The sequence below is a fragment of the Camelus ferus genome, chromosome 2 (assembly GCF_009834535.1).
Source record: "Camelus ferus isolate YT-003-E chromosome 2, BCGSAC_Cfer_1.0, whole genome shotgun sequence".
Classification (NCBI taxonomy): domain Eukaryota; kingdom Metazoa; phylum Chordata; class Mammalia; order Artiodactyla; family Camelidae; genus Camelus; species Camelus ferus.
The window spans coordinates 50239698-50260418 of record NC_045697.1 but is presented as its reverse complement, the minus strand read 5'-3'; the positions used below and the strand labels follow the sequence as shown (position 1 = coordinate 50260418).

General features: G+C 39.5%; 1 long non-coding RNA gene across 1 annotated transcript; it reads right to left on the bottom strand.

Moving 5' to 3' along the window:
• Nucleotides 1-10320: 10320 nt before the first annotated feature.
• Nucleotides 10321-19429, bottom strand: LOC116656945. Its single transcript, XR_004311952.1, has 3 exons — nt 18787-19429; nt 14760-14847; nt 10321-11409 (listed from the first exon to the last, which is right to left on the bottom strand). It is a non-coding gene; the product is annotated as an uncharacterized LOC116656945 (long non-coding RNA).
• Between the last annotated feature and the right edge of the window lie 1292 nt (nt 19430-20721).

The following is a 20721-nucleotide window of genomic DNA, read 5'->3' as shown; positions in this document are numbered from 1 at the left end:
TCCCTCCAGCAGTGAAGCACTCAGAAAAGGCACATCACATAATCTCCCCTTCTCGCTCTACTCTGAGCACCCAGGTAGACTGACTCACCCCCCTATCATGAACAAATTTCTGCTTATGCACTTTCAAACTATACTTTAATTCATTTGTTTCCATTTCAGTCTTCTTTTTCAGATTATGACCTTCTTGCAGGCAGAGAAAATGTCTGCTGTATCTTTGCCTTACAAGTGCCTAGCACAGCGCTTGGCACATGGAAGGTGACCCACAATACTTTAATAAAAAAGAGAAAGAGGGAGGGAGAGAAGTAAAGTCTGAAGGCCATCTAGATATATCGCATGAATTCATTGATTTATGATGTCTGTGTATATAATCCAAAAAGACATATTACCTATACCAGAGATGACTCTGTGTTTTAGGCAGCATGGAATTTCAGAGCATTGGATTTCCTTAAAGGTTATTTTAAAGTGAATAGAGAGAAAGGAAGTTGAAATCATTTGTCAAAATCCACACAACGAATTAGTGGAAAAACTCAATCAGGACTCCACAACTCCAAATCCAGTGCTCTTTTTGTTCTGCTACATATGTACTTCCTTAAAAAATCAATTGGTTAATTAACTAATTAATAAATAGTCTTTAAAATATTGGTTGAATGTTAAGCATCAGGATTGTTCCAGGTGCTCAAGGAATAAAACAATCATGGTCTCTGTTCTCATGGGGTAGACAGACAATATACCAACACAAATAACAAAATGTCAGATAATAACTGTTAGGGTGAAAAATAAAGCAATATTAAAGGACAGCTAGTGACTGGGGAGACTGCATTTTTTTAGATGAGCTGGTAATAAAAACTTCTCTGAGGAGATGATATTTGAACATAAAATTGAATTATGTTTTGAATGATTTAAGAAGCCCACCATGCAAAGATATAAGGGAAAAGCGAAAATAAAGACCCTGAGATGTGAATGATCTTGGTGTGATTGCAAGAGAGTCATGAAAGATAGAAGCAAAACAGGGTGTTAGGTGATTCTGGCAGCAGTCAGATCATGGGAAGTCTTGGAGAGCACAGTAAAGATTTAGATGTGACATTGATATTATAGGTTTGGGGTTGAGAATTAATGCAGTCTGGTTTCTGCTTTAAGATCAGCCTAGCTGCTGGAGGAATTGACTGTAAGGGGGTAAGAGAAGAAGTACAGAGATCATCTAGGAGGCTATGGCAAGAGTCCATGGGAGAGACTGGGAGACGGGTCAAGGCAGAGCAGCACAGGCTGGAGAGCGGCCAGATGTGGATGCATTTTGAAGACAGATCTTAGATTAGTCAGCTGAAGGATGTATGAAAAGGGGGGGATCAAGAAGGACTTCTAAATGTTTATCCAGACAAACCTAATCAATGATAGTGCTATTTGCTGAGACGAAGAAGACGGGGCAGGTAGCAAGCGGTTTGGCTGTCATGGAAGCAAATCAGGAATGCTGCCTGGGACACATAGGTTGAGGTGTTTTTTGGACATTTAATCAATAGATCATTTTACCTTTCATATCTGTTGTTGCTGAGAGTGATTCAGTTTTGTGGATGTTTTTAAAATTTTACTCTGTGTTATTGACCCAATGCCAAGTGCTCAGAAGGAAAAACGCTGGCTTTCCAGAAGTATCCTCTCAAACAGCCAGGAAAACAAGATGCATTCAAAGGCAAGCATCAAATCAACATCTATGAATCAGTTTAAGCCTCAGATTATGTAAATGTACACAGTACAGAACACAGTACAGCCCCCCACTGTCCCTTAAACTTTATTTTTGGGAGTCACCTTCCTCTGGCCCTGAATGAAGAATTGAGTGAATCCATGACTTTTCTAGTTACACTTAGATAAGATTTCAGATCAATTTTACTCAGAAAATAGTCTGCATTTGGAACTTAAAATGACCAAAATCCATGCAAGAGTGAACATTCTGAACTTAGTTTAAATGTCCTCCCATTCCCCAGCTCAAACCTGATTCTGGCTATTCTTTTACTGGACCAAGCAGGGGAGAGAGGAAAGATTGAAGAAGACGAAGAGGCTCCCACTTGGCTGAGAGACTTTGGACTCTCAGCAGCGGGAAGCTAAGACTGTCCAGCTCAGGGGGCAATCTTCAAAACCCTCCAGCAAGTCCCTGGACCAAGGCAAATGCTTCTCTAGGAGGCTGGTCTCTTGAACCTCCTTCCTCCTTGGGCATCCAGGAGCCCACCTCTCTCTCCCTTTGGATTTCCTGGTGGGTAGAGTCAAGCTCTGTCCAGAGTCCCTCTCAGCTTTCCAGGCATGAGCTGGCACCTGTTCTCTGTGAGCCTATTTCCTAGTTCTCTGACTGGCCCCCTGAAATCCATTTCTAGACTAGGGTTTGGATGATAGAAGCCCCATTATCCTGCTACTAAAGAGAAAGAGGATGACGACTCACTGCTAGCAGGGCCATACATTTCGGAAAGAGTTGCCTTTACCAATCTTATAGCCACAATCCCTCAACAACATCCCCCTCACCTGTGACCCCTTTTCATAACCCGTTTAACTGAAATGGCAAAGGTGTTGGGCAGCTTCTCTTGGAGATCATTCTCCTTGTAAATATGCATATAAAGCATGGGAAGTTAGCCTCACGCCCCAGCTGAGTATCCGATATTTAGTTGTACCAATGCGTTCAAGTCTGTGTGTGTATGAGAGCGGCTGTAGGAGGAACATCTCCACAGGAAGTAAGGCAGAGAGCTTCTGTCTGATGCTCTGAGTCTGCCTCCCAGTCAGAGCTATCTTCTCCTGTGTGCCTTTGATGACCCGCTTCCCTTTCCCTGTTTTGCCCACTAATTACCAATTTTCATCAACTGATTTACAGTAGTTAAAAAAATTAACCACGAATACATCCCCCAGCATAAGCATTCGATTAAAAAGGTGGTTTATAAAACAGTACCATTTCCATTTATCTCTCTTTTTGTGTTTCAAGGTCTCTGTAGCTGTTCCCTTTTGCCCATGTAATAGCTTGAGTAATTTCGCCCTCTTCTGGTGAAGTCCAAGTCCTGCAGAGTAGAAGACGGCAGTCGCACTTTGGACCATGTCTTTTCCGTATTTTACTCCCTAGATGTTTGGGTCTACCTTCTCCGTGGTGAGTCTAAACCTGAGTGATATGAGTGTTTCCAATGACTTTTAAATCTTTACGTTTCAAGTAATTTTTACCATGTGAAACATTTTGTTTGAAATTAATGTTAAGATCCCATCTCAGTGCAAAGCTGTGAGACACATGTACAGTTTCTCTCTTGTTACGGGCACCTGAGACGGTAGAAGTAAGCCATCTCCATTTTCACTCCCTGCTTTACCTTTTTTAATTGAACTTTTAATTTTGAGATAATTATAAATTAACATGAAGTTGTAAGAAATAATACAGAGATTCTGTGTACCCTTCATTGAGTTTTTGCCAGTGGTAACATCTTACAAAACTATAGGATAATGCAGCAACCAGATTATTGAGATTACTGCAGATGGAGACATTGAGATATACAGAAAATTCTCATCACCATAAGGACCCCTCATTTTGCCCTTTTTTTGGCCACACGCTTTGCCCTCCTGCCCTCACTCACTGTCTGGAAGCCACTAATCTTTTCTACATGCCTATAATTTTGTCATTTCATTTCAAGAATGTGATTCTGTAAATGGAGTCATATAGTATGTAACCTTTTGGACAAGGCTTTCTTCACTTAGCATAATGATCTGCAGAATCAGCCAGATTGTTGTGTGTACCAGTTTGTTCCTGTTCCTTGCTGAGTAGTAGCCCACAGTATGACTGCACCACACTTTATCCATTCACCCAATGAAGGACACCTGGTTTTTCCAGTTTGGGGTTATTGAAAATAAAGCTGCTATAAACATCCATGTGTAGGTTTTTGTGTGAACATAAATTTTTATTTCTCTGGGATAAATGCCCAGGAGTGCAACTGCTGGGTAGGTACTTGCTTAGCTTTTTAAGAAACTACTAAACTGTTTTCCAAAGTGGCCATACTATCTTGTACTCCCAAAAGCAGTGTCTGAGCCATCCAGTGTCTATGCATCCTCGCCAGCACTGTCACTGTTCTTCATGTTAGCCATTTTAATAGATTGATACTTACATCACATTGTGGTTTAAATTGGCAGTTAACTGATGGCTATAGGTGCTGAGCATCTTTCCATGTGATAATTTGCCATTATCCCCTTCAAAATTGTCTCTTCATGTCTTTGGCCTATTTCCTGATTGGTTGGTTGGTTTGTTTTTAACTTTTGTTTGTTTTAGCTTTGAGAGTTGTTTATATATGCTAGATACTGGCCCTTTGTCAGACATGTGGTTTGCAAGTAGTGTCTCTAAGTCTATAGCTTGTCTTTAAGTTTTTAATGAAGTCTTTACTGAGAAAATGTTTTAAATTTTGATGAAGTCAAATTTATCAATTTTGCCTCTGCTGGACCATACTTTTGGTGTCAAGTCTAAGAATTTTTCGCCCTAGATCCCCAAGAATTCCTCCTGGTTTTTTCTAAAAGTTTTATAGTTTTATGTTGCATGTGTAAGACTGTGACCCTTAATTTTTGTATAAGATTTGAAACTTAAGTTGAGGTTCATTTTTTTGCCTCTGAATGTTGAATTACTCCAGCATCTCCTGTTGAAAATGCTTTCCTTCCTCCATTGATTTTTGCCCCTTTGTCAAAAATCAGCTGGGCAGGACACAATCAAGAGAGTGGAAAGGCAACTCAGGGAATGGAAGAAAATACGTGCAAATCATATCTGGTAAGAGGTTAATATCAAGAATATGTAAAGAACTCCTACAGCTCAGTAACAGAAAAACAAGAATTTGATTTTAAAATGGGCAAAGATACATCTGGAGAAGACTATACTTTGAAAATATATGTGCACCTCCATGTTCATAGCAGCACTATTTACAACAGCCAAGACATGGAAGCAACCTAAATGCCCATCAACAAATGACTGGATAAGGAAGTTGTGGTATATTTATACAATGAAATACTACTCAACCATAAAAAAGAATAAAATAATGCCATTTATAGCAACATGGGTGGACCTAGAGATTATCATTTTCAGTGAAGTAAGTCAGACAGAGAAATATCATATGATATCACTTATATGTGGAATCTGAAAAAAAAAGATACGAATTCTATTTACAAACCAAAAACAGACTCACAGACATAGAAAACAAGCTATGGTTACCAAAGGGGAAAGGGCGAGGAGCAATAAATTAGACATACATTACTATGTATAAAATAGATAAACAGCAAGGACCTACTGTATACCACAGGGAACTGTATTCAATATCTTGTAATAACATAATGGAAAAGACTCTGAAAAGAAAAAAAATATGTACATATATGTATAACTGAATCACTTTGCTGTACACCTGAAATTAACGTTTTAAGTCAACTACACTTCAATAAAAATTTTAAAAAATAGTAACGGGCAGAGGATGTGAATAAACATTTCTCAAGAGAAGATAAACATACGACCAACAAGCACATGAAAGATGTTCAACATCACTAATCATTAGGGAAACACAACAGAAAACTGCATGAGATGCCACTTCACATCCATTAGTATGGATGCTATTTTAAAAGTTTTTTGAGTATTGGCAATTATGTGGAGGAGCTGGAAGGCTTGTGCGCTGTCAGCACATGGTGAGGTGTAAAATGGTGCACTATACAAAAGAATATGGAAGTTCCTCTAAAATTTAAAAATATAATTCCCTTATGATCCAGAAATTCCACTTCTGGATGAATATCCAAAAGGAGTGAAAGCAGGAGCTAAAACAAATATATGTGCACCCACATTCATAGTAGCATTAATCACAATACCAAAAGGTAGAAGCAACCCAAATGCCCCTGAACAAAGTGTACTCGTCTCAAATCTTTGAGGATTTCCACCAACATCTTCTCTCCGAGTTGTCTGTACTTCCATTTGTTGTATCTTTTGTTTTGATCTTCCAAGCAAATTCAGTGTCTGTCACTGCTAATTAGTAACTTTAAAAAGAAAAAAAGCTTCTGCAAGCATTTAGCAAATTAATTTTCTGAGATCTATTTGTAGTTAGGAAAAAAATGGAGAACATATATCTTAATTTTATTTATTTTCTTCCAGTTTTTTTGAGATATAAGTGTAAGCTTGAGGTGTGCAGCATAATGACTTGACTCATATATATCATGAAAAGATTACCACAGTAAGTTAAGTGAATATCCATCATCTTATAAAAATACAAAAATAAAGAAAGAGGAAAAATTATTTTCTGTGTGATGAGAACTTCTAGGATTTACTCATTTAACAAATGTCATATATAACATAGAGTAGTGTTAATTATATTAATCATGTTATGTATTATATCCTTAGCACTGATTTACTTTATAACTGGAAGTTTGTAACCTTTGACCACCTGCCACCAATTCTCCTTCCCCCCCAGCCCATGCCTCTGGCAATGACAAATCTAGACACTTTTTCTATGAGTTTGTTTGTCTTTGAAGCATAATTGACCTACAATGTGATTTTCATTCTTAGTGCACAATATACTGACATGGTATTTCTATACATTATAAAGTGGTCATCATGACACTCTAGTTACCATCTGTCACCATACAAAAAATTACATCATTATCAACTATATTGCCCGAACTGTACATTTCATACCTGTGACTAATTTATTTTGTAACTAGAAGTTTATGCTGCTCAATCTCCCTCACCTATTTTTCTTATTCCCCCTTCTCCCCCCGCACTCTGGCAACTACCTGTTTGTTCTTTGCATGACTCTGTTTCTGTTTTGTTATGTTTGTTCATTTGTTTTGCTATTTAGATTCCATACATAAGTGAAATCATACAGTATTTTCTTTGTCTGACACTTCATTTAGCACTTAGTAACCTCTAGGTCCATCCATGATGTCAAAAATGGCAAGATTTTATTTTTTATAGCTGAATAATATTCCATTGTATATACATACCACATCTTCTTTATCCATTCATCTGTTGATGGACACTTGGGTTGCTGTCATATCTTGGCAATTGTAAATAATACTGCAATGAACATAGGAAAGAATATATATTCTGCTGCCTGTAGATGGAATGTTCTATATTATCTACTAAGTCTATCTGGTCTAATGTATTATTTAAGGCCAGTATTTTCTTGCTGATTTTCTATCTGGATGATCTGTCCATTGGTATAAGTGGATTGTTAAAGTCCCCTTAACACTAGTACTGTGTTACTGTCAATTTTTCTCTTTACGTTTGTTAATATTTGCTTTATATATTTAGGTGTTCATATGTTGGGTACATATATATTTATAATTTTATTATCTTCTTTTTGGATCAATCCCTTTATCATTATGTAATGTCCTTCTTTTTCTCTTGTTATAGTCTTCATTTTAAAGTCTGTTTTGTCTAACGTAAGTATTGCTACCCCAGCTTTCTTTTGATTTTCATTTTCATCCCCTCACTCTCAGTCTGGGCATGTCTTTAGATCTGAAGTGAGTTTCTTGTAGGGAGTATATATATATGGGTCTTGTTTTTGTATCCACTCAGCCACTCTGTCTTTTGATTGAGGCACTAAGTCCTAAAGTAATTATTGATAGGTATGTACTTACTGCCATTTTGTTACTTGTTTTCTGGTTTTTTTTTTCATAGTTCTTGTTTGTTCCTTTCTTCTTCTTTTCTCTCTTTTCTTGTGATTTGAAGTTTATCTTTCTTGTTGTGTTTGGATCCCTTTTTCTTTCCTGGGTGTGTGTATCTGTTATAGATTTTTGGTTTGTAGGGGAGGAAGACCACAAAGGTAAAATACCTTTATCCCCACATTATATCTAGGATATATATTGTTGATTACTTATCACTGATGATGTTAACCTTGGTTACCTGGCTGGGGTAATGTTTGTCAGGTTTCTCCGCTGTGCAGTTACTACTTTCTGACTGGACATACTGTGCTCTTTGAAAGGAAGTCACCATAGCAGCCCATACGTGAGGAGTATGCTTCACTTCTCTGAGGGAAGAGTATCTACATGCTTTATTTGAAATTCTTCTCCATGGGATTTTTGTCTCATTTCTCCCATGTATGTATGTATGTGTGTGTGTATTCAGTTGTTTACTTATATCAGTTTAGACTAATGGATATATATTCCATACTTTGAGTTATAATACAATGCTACTTTATTTTCTTGATGGAATTGCTCCAGATTTGATCACTGGGGGCTCTTTCAGTATGATCCTCTTTCCGCTTGACCCCATGATTGTGAAGTTTTGTTGTTGCTGCACTTTCTTACTTTCTGACCCTATAAGATGTAACAGGCTCATCTTATGTATTTTCTTGCCCCAGTCCTAGAATCAGCCATTTCTCCATGAATTCCTGGATCCTTTTACTGGAGAATGATATTTAAAATCAACATCCAGGTGTTGACAATGCTGGTTGCCAGTGTGGTATTATTGCTTCAAGTCCCTCTCAATTTATGGGGCAAGGTGATATATGAGCTTATCAATAAATATTTACATAGTTATCCATCTGTATTAATGTAAACTATAGTTAATATTGATATCTCCAACTATAATTCATTGCTACATGAATCATTCTAGCCTTCTCCTTGTTTGCCTATAAACTTTCATTCCAACTGGCTTGTCTATAACAGGTGAAAAGCCTTGCTCTTCTGGGGATTTCTTTATTCATTGGTCCCATAAGTAATTTTGATTGCCTGTTATGTGTCTAGTATCACCTATTATCTGAAATAGATAGAAAGGATTGGGCAGAGAATAAAACAGACAGAAGTTCTGCCCCTGTGAAGCTTATGTACTAGCAGTCAGATGAAGTGAATGTGAAACCTCTTTAAGGGATACATATTCAATCCAAGCCTCAGATTTTACATTTCTCACTTGCTTGCTAGCTCAGTGATATACTTTAAAAGATTCTTTTTTTATATTCATCATGTGTTGTTTTCAGCAAGAGAGTGTTCAGAGTATGTAATCTGCCATATTGCCAGAAATCAACAATTTTTTAAGTTAATTTCTTTTGAAACTCAGTTTATGAAATAATCCCTGGATTTCAAGATCAACACTGCACACATATTTAAATGTACTTAGTCCTAGTACAATATACTAATTCTTGTGCTTTTCCTTTCTCATTTCCTTGAACGTGGCCTTTCCATTACTCTCTTGGAGGCATTCCCAATGCCTAAAAGAGAAGTAATATTATTGAAGCAAAAATAAAGAGGAAGAAAGAGTCTGTGTTATCAAGGGGAGGGTGTGTGTGGTTTAATTCTACAATAATCTTTTGGTAATCAAAAAGGAAGTTCTTTAGGAACCTTGGAGATTGCATCATAATAATTGAATGGGAAAAAGAATAGGGAAAGAACCAAACTTCTTCTCCCTCTCTAGATCCCTGACCTTGGAGCCCTGGTAACTTGCCTGGGTTGTTGGGAAAGTGAAGGAGGATCACTTGGAGAAAAGCAGAGACAGCCCCAGGAGCCTGGCTCTCCTGGCGGCTCTAGCCAATGAAGCCAGTGGAGACTAACTATGTAGAGATCTTTGGTCCTTCAGAGGAAAAGAATTACATTAGCTGTTGTCTCCTTGCCCTGCGGTATGCCCCTCCTCTGGTCAGTTCGCTACATAATGCATGTGACCCATCCAGTGGAACACCCAACCACACCCCAAGACTTTGCTGAGGCCCATCCAAACTGTCTTGTGAGGACGCCATGACCCTTTTTTCAACAGCACATGACACATGAAGCAAAACAAAGGGTGGAACCCTCGGTACCTAAATGAACAGTGGGGATATGGGAATGAAAGTCCAGCACAAGTGTTTGGTGTGGAGCTGAAGATGCACACACACATATGTGCTGCATTGTGTGTGTGTGTGAACACGTACACACTCACATACACACATACACACTCACATGCACACATACACCTTTTCCTTCATTTAGATACAGAGTAGAGATGCATCCAATCTAAATACATTCATCTTAAAATAAAATAAGTAAGGAAACTTTAAACCAGTTTTGCTGCCAAGTGTTATTTGGATGAGGATGAGGATGGACTTGGAAGCTGGAACCTAGTGTTCATTCTGCACTAGACTGAGCCTACCAGGGAACAGCCACAGCTAAGACATTCTCTAGCAGATACTTCCTAAGATGGACAAAAATCCACACCTTTTAGAAACACATTTAACTAAATAATTTATCATTGCAGGCTTTAAGGCCTATTCTTATGACAGACTACACACCAAACCTTTTAGGGAGTAGGGAGGCTTCTGGCAACGTGAGCCCTAGGATTCCGACAGCAGACCTGTCGGCAGGGCAGCCAGTTAAAACAGATGCTCCTAAAAAAAGCGACCTTCCAGGGAGAGATGTGAGATTTCACATTCAACAAAAGCCACTCTGCTGTGGCCTCTACTTCTGCTAACCATGGACTAAAAATACCAAGTGAACATTAACAAACCCACACACCTCATCCATCTCTGTCCTCAGAGGAATGCCAGCAAACCTGCAACCATTCCAGGGAAATGTCTGACCAGACAGGGCAGAGCTCCAGGAAGCTGAGAGGATGGGACAGAGGCTTGAAAATTAGGCCAGACAAAGACTTTTTACAGAGAAGAGATTTCATCAACAATTTTTAAAATGCCTTTTGAAGTGGAAGCCTGCAAATGCTTATGACAGATGAGTATTTTAAAAGGAATCTTTATAGCACCTCTTTATCAAAAATAGAAGAACATTTGTGGGCAATTTCAGAAGCATATTACATCCAAAGCTCTTACCTTACTGAGTGGAATGATGACTTTTTAAGGCGTTTATTTACACATAGTGAGAAACATGAGAAACTTCACTAGACACGGAGGATTAAGGAGCTCCAAAGACCCAGGGTGGACAGACCTCTAGTTGTCCGTCCTTTCCATGTCTTTCAGTATTAAATGTTCACCACACGCAATACACTCTTTCAGTAACTATCCATAGTCTTCTCTCCTGCCCTAGAACAGAGAACTTAACACATAAACAATGTGCAGTAAAAGGCATTTTTATCCAGTGTAATCGGAGAGCAGAAAGTATAATTGATTCTGTAGGGCATGGACTCTGAAAAGGTTGTCAACTAACTGAAACTTCCTTTTAAACATTGGTTTCTTTTACAGAAAGCTTCACAGGCTCTTTATTTCTTTCCTGAATTGTCTTCATCTTTCATTCCCAGTTTGCCTTCTGTTAATTCCCATCGACAAGGGCTAGTTACCTCCCCTAAGAAAGTAACACCAACAGTGTCCTCAATTTACCACGGCTTGAACCATACTCTTTATCCCAGGACGACTCCTCTGATTAACCCAAGTGTGGCCCGCAATCAGTACTCCCTGTGTTTGTCTTAAAGACGTATCCCAAGTGTCAGGGGTGCAGATGGCTGCAAAGTACTCCACCTTCAAGAGTCATCTTCTCCTTTAAGACATAAATAAAGGAAGCAGAATATCTATTTCACATACAGTGGAAAATCCGAAATCTCCAAAGATTCAAGGGAGAGGGGACCTTAACTTTCCTTCTTTCTTTTTTTGAAGTATAGTTGATCTACAATGTTGTGTTAGTTTCTGGTGTACAGCATAGTGACTCAGTTATACCTATATACATATTCTTTTTCACTATAGGTTATTGTAAGATATTGAATATAGTTCCCTGTGCTATACAGTAGGTCATTGTTGTTTATCTATTTTATATATAGTTGCTTGTATCTGCTAACCCCAAATTCCTAATTTATCCCTTCTACCCTTCCCCTTTGGTAACCATGTTTGTTTTTTATGTTTGTGGATCTCTTTCGGTTTTGTAAATAAGCTCAGTTGTATCATTTTTTTAGACTCCACATATAATTGATATCATATGACATTTGTCTTTCTCTGTCTGACTCACTTCACTTAATATGATCTTCTCTAGGATCTTAACATTTTCCCAGCCACCTTTAGTGCCTGTCTGCTGCTCAGTTCTTGAACCCTTCTGCATCTTATCTCATTTCACATGACCCTCTCCCTCACCTGTTTACTGGCCAGCAGATGTTTCCCTGCTTCTTGAAGTTCCTACCATGCCACCAAAAGTGTGAGTACAGAAGAAATCATCTCAGTGTAGCTCTGCAGTCAGCCTAAAATCTAAACTAGCCCTACTGGTTCTTAAAAGTTTCTTCTGGGTTCCTGCCACTAGGAACAACAATTTCTCCACCTCCCCGATGCCTCAAGGTTTCCTGGGAAAGAACGAAGCTGCAGGGAGACTGAAGCCTACACTATTTCCAGGACCCTTTTTAGGATGAGTATTACAAAATTATGGATACAAAACTAGATACAGGACCTTGGAAAGTGCCATCCAAATGAGCCTAAGCTTCACCAGCTTCCCTGTCTCCACATTGCTCTGACATTGACTTTCTTCCTCGTACCCAACAGCCCCCAACTCTTCAATCTGTGATGTTTTCCTTATGAAGAACCAAGAGGGATCAGCTTTCATAACCAGAAAATGATAGAATATACTTCGCAAAATAACGTAATTTTCTCTCCAAATATTTCAGAGCCTACAGCTTCTAAATGAGCATGCTGAACTTTTGCTGTACTTAGCTAGCATATGCATTTTGAGTTCCAGATTCCCTCTCCCTTTATCTACTTAGAAGTCACCCTTTCCCTCCACATGTGTCTACCACAACCATTCTAGCCAAGACATATAATTTCAGATTTCACTGAGAACGTAGCTCCCTTAAGTTGAAGGAGCTGGGATGTATTGCTAGCTGAGATATGACAGTTCCTGCTCAGGGGTGTGAGTAAACTGAGTGACAACTGATGTGTGCTCCAGTCTTTGGTTGAATAGGGAGGAGCACTTATAGAAGAGAGGCCCAGCCCTCTTCTGTGAAATATGAAGTAGAAAGGACATCATGACCTATTCAGCCAATTCTAAAAGCATTTTTCAAAATCCTGTATTTCAGGGCAGAAGCTGAGCTTCAAATGGTGGTGAGAGGTGGGAGCTATCTATCAGGCTATGTGGTAAGGAGACTTTGAGGGAAATCTATGTCCAAAGGCAGGTAAGTTGCTCCCAGCAAAGCTAGGCCTGATAAAATCTCATGAAGTGGGGTCCTTGATCTGTATCTTATTGGTGATGATAACAAAGGATAAATAGGGAGTTCGAGGTTTGCAGATACTAGCTACTATATATAAAATAGATAAACAATAAGTTTCTTCTGTATAGCACAGGAAACTATATTTAATATTTTGTAGTAACCTATAATAAAAAAGAATATGAAAACAAATAAATGTGTATATATATATATATAATTGAAACATCATGCTGTACACCGGAAATTGATGCAACATTGTAAACTGACTGTACTTTGATAAAAAAAGAGAACAATAACAAAAATAGCTGCCAATTACTGAGAACTTATTTCCAGCAGAAACTGTGCTAAGTGTGTTGGATAATAACACACTACAAATGACTCTTGCCCAACAAGGATTTGAATTGCATGGGTCCACGTAGACAAAGATTTCTTTCAATAATGAATACCACTGTGTGGCATGATCCACAGTTGGTTGAATCCCCAGATACAGAACCGCGGGTGTGGAGAGCTGACTGTAAAGTTACACATGGATCTTCAGCAGCATCCCTAACTTCCATGTTGCTCTGAGGTCAACTGTAATTCTCATACCAGTTCTGAAAGGGAGATGTCACTATCCTCCATTTTACAGGAAGGAGACAGACCCAGGATCTGAAGTGATGCAGCTGATGGTGTAACTTACAGATTTAGAGTCAACTTCCTGACTATTTTAGAGCGGCGGGAGTGGGGGAAGTCAGCAGACTTCTCCTGTAAAGAGCCAAACAGGCAATATTTTTGGTTTCATGGGCCACATTGCCTCTGCTCACTACTCAGCCCTGAGGCTATGGTGTGAAAGTAGCCAGAAACAGATGGATGTGGCTGTGTTCCAATTAAACTTTCTTTACCAAAATAATCTGCGTAGTTTGCCAACCCCCAACTAAAAGAATGCTTTCACCAGGTTTTCTTAAAGAGATTAGAGTAAGAGAACCATCATTTGATCTAACAGAGAAATCCCAATGGATGCAGAGGGCTTAAATAGATAAGGAGGCAAGATAGCATTGTGGCTAATAATCTTGGCTCGGGGGTCAGACTGCTGAGCTTTGAATTTCAGCTCAGACACTTGTTAGCCATGTGGCTTTGGGTAAGAACTTCACCTGAGCCTCAATTTTCTCATCTGAACAATGGAATAGTAATAATACCTACTTCATAGGGTTGTGAGAAATAAATTTTAAAAATCAATGTAATATCTTAGTGCAATGCTGGCTTATTATAAGCACTCAATAAATATTAATTAGTTGGGTGTTCAAGGGTACTTCCCCAGGTGTTTTGGCTTTTTCTGGCTAAATCCTCATAGCTAGGAACCCAAGTGATATGTCCCTACACTCTCTGAAGACATCTGCTCTTTACAACTTCCAAGCAGTTTATTCAAAGAGAGCAAACCCAGTGCTGTGACCATCACTCCATCTAGGCTCTGTTAAAGCACACTTGGCCTTCAAAAGGAGGGCTGTTGAGAATGGAATGCATGGAGGTAAAGTGGGGAGGTCAAGTGGGGGCCCTCTTCGCTTCACCTAAGCCAAGTAAGGAAAAACCTCCAGAACAGCTATTAGAGATGGAAGAGGAGACGGATATCTCACCCCTGTTCACTAAACCATGGAAGTGCAAGTCCAGGTGCTTCCATGAGAAAGAAGGAGAGCACGCCGAGAGAATTAATGGGGGGGAATGACATAGATACCTTTGAATGTATGGATTACAAGAACATAGAGGTTGATGCTGGTTTCCACATGGAGCATGTTGAAAGGCAGAAGAAATGCTGGTGTATTCTAGGAGAGGGGAGCAAAAAGAGAAGGGTCAGCAATTAGGCAAAGTCCAGTCCCACCACTCAGTGATACAGGATGCATGAATTTCCCATGGGTCAATTATAGCCAAAACATATCCAAGCATGAGCTGCTGTACATGGGCCCTATTCAGAAGTGCCAGCACTGGAATGGAGGCGGTTTACCAGGTGGTCAGGGGGTAAATCTGAAGGGTTTCAATAGTCACCTAGATATACTCTGTCTGCATCAAGGAGTGATGGAAAACACTGGCAATCCCATCACTACAGCTTCAGGAGGGTATGACTCTGCACCTTTTTTTTCAATTCTTCCCTCTGCCCTAACCCTGGAGAAGACAGGGCAGGAGAGTTTACAAGGATTAAAGAGTGAACAAAAAGAGACCATGCCCCTTTCTCCTCATAGAAATCCCCAAACCAAAGGTCACTATTCCATTACTGGGGAGGGAGGCAAGTTTTTAATTGGATATGAGATTGAAATTTTGATTTTTCTACATTTTTTAAGGTCTGACAGTCAGAGTCACCAAAAATGGCTATTTTTCTAAGAACTGAAGTCAACGGAAAATATGTGAGAGCTGTCAAAAATGACATCCAAAGTATAGAAGGGAGATCAGAAACAAAATGTTTAAAGGGAGACGTGGGAACAAACTAAACCCTTTTTTGTTTGTGAGCCTGCTGACTTCAGCCCACTTAATAAACTGGTTGCATTTGCTATTATTATTATTATTATTATCATTATTGTTATTATTATTAAGACTGGACATGTGCATGTACATGAAGGTAGAGAATAAAATGTGTAGAAACAGTAAGGGGATATTTTAGCTAAGGCGTGTCCAACGTGTGGGATAGACAAGGGGTAAAGGGAAGCGATGTGAGCTCGAGCAAGGGAAATATACACTCATTGAGTAAGAAGACAGATCGTGGATCTGCAGGGGGCACATGGATGCTCTCAGGCACACCAGTGGAGACTGTTTTCCCCACTGTCTTAAAGCAAAAGCTGTATTATCCATAGGAGAGGAGGATGGGCAGATCACAGATGTCTACCACTAAGAGCAAGCTCTTTGGCTGTGATTTTTCATACATAGAATCAACCCAGAGAAAATAGACAAGAAGCCTACTAAATGTTTAAGAAACTATGGTGGCAGGGGACCCCAGGCCTGGTGGACAAGGCTTGTGAGTACTTAACACATAAAGCAAAACCAGGGTCCCTAAACTTGTACCATTGGGAGGGGCTAAAAACGATGTGCAGTCACCAAGTGGGGCATCTTTCCTGTGTTCATGGAGGAGGACGAATAATGAGAATCCTCCCCAGGGGCACAGAGAGGGGCTGCCAGTTTGGTTAACCAAGAAGTAGAGTCCCTTTCAAGACAGACAGTCTTTGCAATTCTGCACCAGCATGATTTGGTGTTGCCTGTGAGCCAGACACAGCTCTTTGCTCACTGTTTCCATCACCGTATATTGTGCATGTTGAAGACAGATAATTTTGTTTTATGGGTCACTAGAGCATGAGCTCCATTCAGAGGACACCATGCCACAGCAGGTTTCTGAACTTGGAGCTGGATATGGTAACTGGATGAGACTGAGTGTGGTCTCCCTTGGGAAAGGGAGAATGTGTTCGCTGATAGGGAAGAAAGGCCAGAGAGGATGCTGGGGAGCCAGGGGATGGGCAGAGTCAAATATTTTGGATTATCTACCTTAAGTCTATTCCCTGTGCCCTTCCCCTGGACCTCCTCTATTACTAAGGCTGAAAAGCAAAATACCCACCTTCCCAGACATGCTTGCAGCTTGAGGTGATTGAGTGACCCAGAACTGGCCAATGAGGCGTAAATGGAAGTTACCCATGAGACTTCTAGGAAGTATTTTTTTTAATTGGAGTATGGTTGATTTACAATGTTGTGTTAGTTTCTGATGTACAGCATAGTGATTCAGTCATATATATGTATATATATATATACAATCACACACACACACACACACATATATACTTTTTCAGATTTTTTTCTATTATAGGTTGTTACAGGATATTGAATATAGTTCCCTATGCTCTACAATAGGTCCTTGCTGTTTCTTGATTGTCTTTTAAGGAATGAATTTGGCCGCCATTCTCTTTAGCCCTTCCTCCTTTTTTGCTGACCCCCTCTTTTCTCTTCTTGCCTAGACTAGGTGGACGATCCCTGGAGGTGCAGCAGCCGTTCTACAGTAGAGAAGATGGAATTTAAGAATAGAGGAATAGAGAGACAGAAGGAACCACTTTGACGTCACTGAGCAGTTGCCCCAGATCCTCGCATCGTCTTATGTGAGAAAACCAGACCTCCATCTGGTGAAACTACTGTGATTGAATTTTCTGCCATTTAGATTTGAATTAATTCGTGTGATAAAATGCTCTGCAGCAGTGAAGCACATGTTGTAGAAAGGAGAGTATTTATCAAAGCGCTAATAGATTTTTAATTTAAAAAAAGCCCTAAGATCAAACAGTTTGGGAAACACCAAGTTTAACCTGATTAAACAACTTGTTTTATCTAAGGAGGTAGAGCACAGTTTTGATCAAGCTTAACCACAGGGCTCCATTTCAATATCTAGCTCAGTGCCCAAGTTTTACTAGAATGAAGTTTGGGAAATTTTGTTGCATAAAAGATTAATAATACAGGAAATAGTTAATGACATTGCTAAGTGAAAAAAACAGTTTATAGTTTATATATTTCTGTTCTTTAAAGTTACGTCTAGTGAATAATTTTACCTCTCTATCATCTTGTTTTCATTTTTCAAACTCCCTCAATAAATTCCAACTACTACACATTATTTCTACAATCAGAAAAACACAATACTTTTTCCCGGTTGCTTTCTGTGTACTTGTGTGGAGTGAATGGAAGGAAGAGTGTTAAGCTCTCCTGCTCTCTAATAAGTAACAGATCTGCATTCCTGCAAATTGCCCACCTGGATAACATGACCCTTCTCAGGTTGCCTCACAGTTCAAGAAAATACTCTGTTGGCTTTAAAACCTGCTGACTGAGCACATGACAAGTGGGGAAAGAGGGCACATGAAGAAGTAAGGGGAGGGGCCCAGATCAGACTGGGGGAGGGTTCTGAGGAGAAGATAGAAACTCAACGGTTTAAGGATAACTAAAGAACCCCTCCCATGAGTTCCAACGGGACAAGCTCCTAGTGAGTGTGTGCTCTTCCAGCTCCTTCAAAATAATAAACATGCATTAAAGAATAAAGTAAAGAAAATTAAAATCACCAGAATATTATTCCTTTACATGTATTTCAAAGTATAAAGTTGCAATTAGGTCAAAAATATTTTGCCACAAAAAAAAACAGCAATTATTTGTAATTTATTTTGACAAAGATTGCTTTTCTAGGCTTTTTTGGTGAGTGCAAAAAGAAAAATATCAATTATCAAATCATTTTTCTCTGAGGGACATTAGAAACTGGAATGGGATAAGAGAATTATATGGAAATAATATATGAATATCAAGTTCCTCATTTTGATAGTGGTCTTGTGGTGATATTTTTAAGAACTACCCACTAACATATTTGGGCATGATGGGACATTAGTTTGGAAATGTCTTCTCAAAAGGTTCAGTATTTTCCTTGCAATTTTTCTGTAAGTTTGTGAGGATTTCAAAATATAAAATCTGAACTTTTTAAATGATGGTAAAGGAAACAAATATACTAAATTTCACTCTTCACTATTTTATTCCTCTCTCTAAACTGCATTGCTGTGGAAAGGCATTCTCTCAATATAGTTCTTCCTAATGAGCCCTTGACAGCATCTGTATTCTACTTGGAGGCTGAAAATAGTTTATTTAAACTATTTTAATAGTTTAAATAAACTATTTTCACCAATAAAAATATTGAATACTCAAAAAATAGTGAAGACGACTTTATATTTTTAATATTTCCTTCGTATTTTCCAAGACATTTCACATACCTTACATCACAGGGTTCTCATCAGATCAGCAGGCAACTTGGAGGAACTGAGAAGGACAGGCTGCAGACAGATTAGAGACGATGTGGACTGTGATTCCAGCCCCGCCAGTTCTAGCCATGGGACCTGGGGAACATTAACCCAGGTCTCTGCCCCTCTGCTTCATTATCTGAACCTCCTTCATAGTAAATTTACTGTTTACAAAAATTACGCCTCCAATTTTGAAGATTTAATGAGGTATAAATCATAACCCAGGATCATCCATTCGTTCAGCAGACAGTCATAGTGCACCTGCCAACTTCCAGGCACAGGTGGTGTAGCCGTGACCCACAGGTACAGTCCCTGCTGTCACAGATTTCACAGTCTGGTGGAAGCGGAGACAGAGAGGACAATCAAACGGTGATGTCACAGAGTAACCGGGAGTAAGGTACAGTGTCTTTAGGTAAATCCAGTCACAGGAGGCTTCTCCCAGAAGAGCGGAAACTTCAGCAATGTGAAGCATCCCTGCTAAGATCTGGACAAACTCTGCTCCATAGTCACCCACCAAAGACAGCCCTCAGAGGGGCAAGACTGCTCTGTGGAAATACAGCACTGCCTACCACGGGGCCAGTGCCCTGTGATCCCCGTGACAGGCCTCAGGGGTTGTGAGACACCACAACCTGCCTGTGAAGCCAGGCTTCTCCCGTATAGAAAGGTGGTTAATCATGAGGCGTCGGCTCACTCAACTCTGGAGGTAAAGAAGTCCCTCAGTCTGCTGCCTACAAGCTGAAGACTCCAAAACACAGTGGTATAATTCAGTCTGAGTCTGAAGGCCTGGGAATCAACGAAGCCGGTGATGTGAATCTCAGTCTGAGATGACGTCCCAGCTCAACAGTGAGGCAGGAAAAAAGGGGGTAAATTCCTCCTTCCTCCACTTTTTGTTTCATTCAGCCCCTCAATGAATTGGGTGATGTCCACCCATGTTGAGGTGGAGGGGAATCTCCTGGGGGAGGGGGCGTTCTACTGAGTCCACCAGTTCAAATGCTGATCTCGTTTGGGAACATTCTCACAGACACACCCAGAAAAAGTGTTTAATCTGGGCACCCAATGACCCACTCAAGTGGACATGTAAAATAAACCATCACGTCCCTCGAAACCTGTTCTTGTGGAACATGCCTGGAGAAATCATATCAGGATGAACACATGTGCCCTATGCACCCCACCCTCTAACTCAAAGAGAAGAGATTCGGCCAAAGCACCCCCTAGGCTTCTTGGGGGTATTTTTACAGCTGGTTTAGTATTGTGTGTGTGTGTGTGTGTGTGTGTGTGTACTACGGGATTTTTTATTTCATATCATATTTTATGAGAATATTACTCCTGAAAACAGCTCTTCCCTGTTTTCCTAATTCAAACATTACACTCCCATTTAAAGACTACATTAGGGCAATTATCCCCAAGTGTGATTAAGGAGCTAAGAAAAGAGCAAAAGAAGCCCTTGTGGCAACATATAGGCAGACTACATTACCCTTGAATTGCCCTGATTCATGTAAGAAGCAAGACAGTAAAGAGAAGAGAAGTTATTCCAACTCTAAAACCTCCAACTGCCTATCCTAACAGTCGTGGATTATCCACAATCCGTGAACTATTGGTTTTATTGCCGTTTATTTTGAATGTTCACATCCAGAGCATTTTTATCGCTTGATTAATGCTTCAAAATTGCTTAATTAAAGAAGTTTTCATGACTCAAAAATGGAAAACTCCTGAATTAGAAAGCCTCATTTGCATTTTATGTGTCTGTCTCTTGGTGCTGTAAATGATTTCTCAAGTCGACATTAACATTCCAAGCTTAGACTGCTCTCAGAGAATTCTGAAATGCTTTCTATATTTGGTAGAACTGCTTCAGAGACCAAAATATGCCCATTTAATTTTAAGAAAACATACCATGCTTTACATGTAATT